Below are 2,594 nucleotides of genomic sequence, written 5' to 3'. Positions count from 1 at the left end.
TTAGTTTCTAGTCTACTTGTGGTGATGAGTGTTTACCTCGTAAAAACCATGTGAAATAGTTTAATTGTAAAAGGGTCTAAAAGGCTGAATTTAAGATGGCAAATACAACAAAAAAATGCACCACATATTAAGGAAACAAAAAGCAACTTTGCACTTTTATACTGCATAGTTTATTACTGTGATTCTAGTAAGGAAAATACAATAAAAACTCAAGAGGGAACTATGAATTCAAGATGAGCGTCAATCTAAGATACCTTACACAGTTGGTATGATGTCGAAGTCAAAACTGAACATGTGGTTTCAGGCACATCAACTAGCACTGAATGATGATCAACTCAAAGTTGTACACTTGAAACCATAAATTTAGAAAGTTAGCATATACCAAGAATGCATATTAAGCTAAATCTGCAAATATGAGTCTTTAAGAAGATATGTTATGATCAGTCCTTTTTTCCAAAAGAAGTAAATATGTCAATCTAAAGATTGAGAATCATAAGGAAAGATTTGAATTTCGCCTACAGTTTTGCTTTCAAAATGTAAACTTCTTTAAACCAATTGTCCATAAAAACAATGTCATTCCTTGTTGTATTAGGTAGCTAGATATATAGAAATTGTGGTTTGAGGAAAATAAAATCAGATGAATTATCCACGTTTGGTAAAATTGATAACGATTATGTCATAAGGAAACATCAAATCCTAATCAAACTCTCTAAAACATATTTTTAATGGATATCAAATTATGAAACTTGTTGGACATGCACAAGAGTCATATTCCCCCCATCCCAAAAAAAAGAAGAAGTAAATCCTACTGGCGGGGATAAAAGATAAGGAGTAAAAATTTAAGTTACATAGTACTAAGATAGATCAAAACAATGATAATGTCAGTCAAAGTTATTAGACAGATTAAGCTCGGCAAAAACCATTCAAGTATAGGAAAAACCTGCCTGCCAATACGACAATAGATCAATTGAATAGAGTTCTACTTCTTTTAGTGTAGTGTAAACTACATCAATAACTGGACTGTCAGTATTAAGGGAATCAAAATCATAATTGAAGAGTGCAAGGCCAATAACATCTAGTGTTAATTAAGAAAATTTTGCCTCCATATTCACCGCAGAACAAGAAATTGCATCAGGTAAAAGTTTCTCCACCATTCTCTCAACACACTACAAAAGACTTGATCAACTATTACTGTCGAATACTTATTATGAAGAGATGGAACCACAGGTCTTGACGTTCTCTATATAAAATTACGCTTTTAAGGTCAAAACAACAAATTGATGAATATAAAATTTACACTCGGGTACTTTACTTTCTATCTACTACAAAGACTTACAAATAAATCATTAGTTACATTATTCAATAAGAAACCATAGTCATGGAAACTTCATATTTCATTAGTTAATTAAAAAAACAATAGGCCATCTTGAATATTAGTTCTCACTAGACTAGACTCAAGAGTTTGCTTCCCTTTTATGCGCTATATATACCATAAGCTAAACTAATAAATTACGACAATTCAAAGTACCTAGAAGAGATGAATCATGGGGACATCTAGATTTAATATTAGCATCCACCAGAGAAAATTCCATATAAGTAGAAGATACAAAAGTATTGGCCCTAATTACCAAACTAAAGTTTCATAAAAGTAGCTCTTTTTTTAACTGAAAATTTGGACCATTCCTTTATTTGTGTGTGTCATCCTTATGTAGAGTCCATGCTAATCTTCTGTATATTGTTAGGCTATTATAATCGTATTTATATTATTCCAATTTCAGTAGATATTCCTAAAGGGATAAAAGTTACCCGTTAAATTTAATAACCTTCTAATGGACTCCCATTTTGTTGACATCAACTAAACTTGAACTGTCGAACTCTCTTTTAAAGCTTAAACCATAACTATTCACTTATTCTATTTCTAGCAGGGTTTCTCTGCAATAATGTTTTGCCAGAGCCTTTTATTTGAAATAGATTAAGATCAATAAAAACATTTTTTGGTCCTCAAGGTTATTCTGATCATAAGGAATGACATTTACATTTAACCTCAAGCCATCACCAGCTGCATTGGGGCACGACCATCTTTGTACAAACAAGTTCTAATTGCTTACAGTGAAGTCCTATCAACCTGATTAGAAGATGGCCTTTTAGTGATTCCTGAAGAACCAGCGATGGAAGCCAACAAAAAAATAGGAAATCCAATAATTAAAATATTGCTTTTTAAGATAACCAATAAAAACAAAAAAAAACTGAGAACAATGAGGCTTTAAAAAGTCCACAACAATATTAGATTCTAAGAAATTGCTGCCAATTTGCCCAACAAAATAATTACAACCAAGTAAAATACCAGCCCAATTCAGTATCAAGAACAAAGTAGGATAACTAAGAACAAAGGAACATAAAATCAAGCGCAAGCAATCATATAACATATTAATTTGATATTTGAGTAGATCTCAATAGTTGTAGCACCACCAAACGAAAAATCATATATAAATTGGAGAAAAACAAATATGAATAACATAAGCTACATATACATACCTTTGTTTAGTCATACAGCCTGAATTAGAATGACTTGAAAAATTTTCATTAGATTACAG

General features: G+C 31.3%; 1 pseudogene; it reads right to left on the bottom strand.

Annotated features, from left to right (window-relative positions):
* Positions 1–1,666: 1,666 nt before the first annotated feature.
* On the bottom strand, positions 1,667–1,763 carry LOC124895173 (annotated as a pseudogene).
* Positions 1,764–2,594: the final 831 nt, after the last annotated feature.

Source organism: Capsicum annuum, unplaced genomic scaffold, assembly GCF_002878395.1.
Source record: "Capsicum annuum cultivar UCD-10X-F1 unplaced genomic scaffold, UCD10Xv1.1 ctg80447, whole genome shotgun sequence".
Classification (NCBI taxonomy): domain Eukaryota; kingdom Viridiplantae; phylum Streptophyta; class Magnoliopsida; order Solanales; family Solanaceae; genus Capsicum; species Capsicum annuum.
The sequence above is the reverse complement of the archived record's forward strand: the minus strand, read 5'-3'. Positions and strand labels throughout refer to the sequence as shown.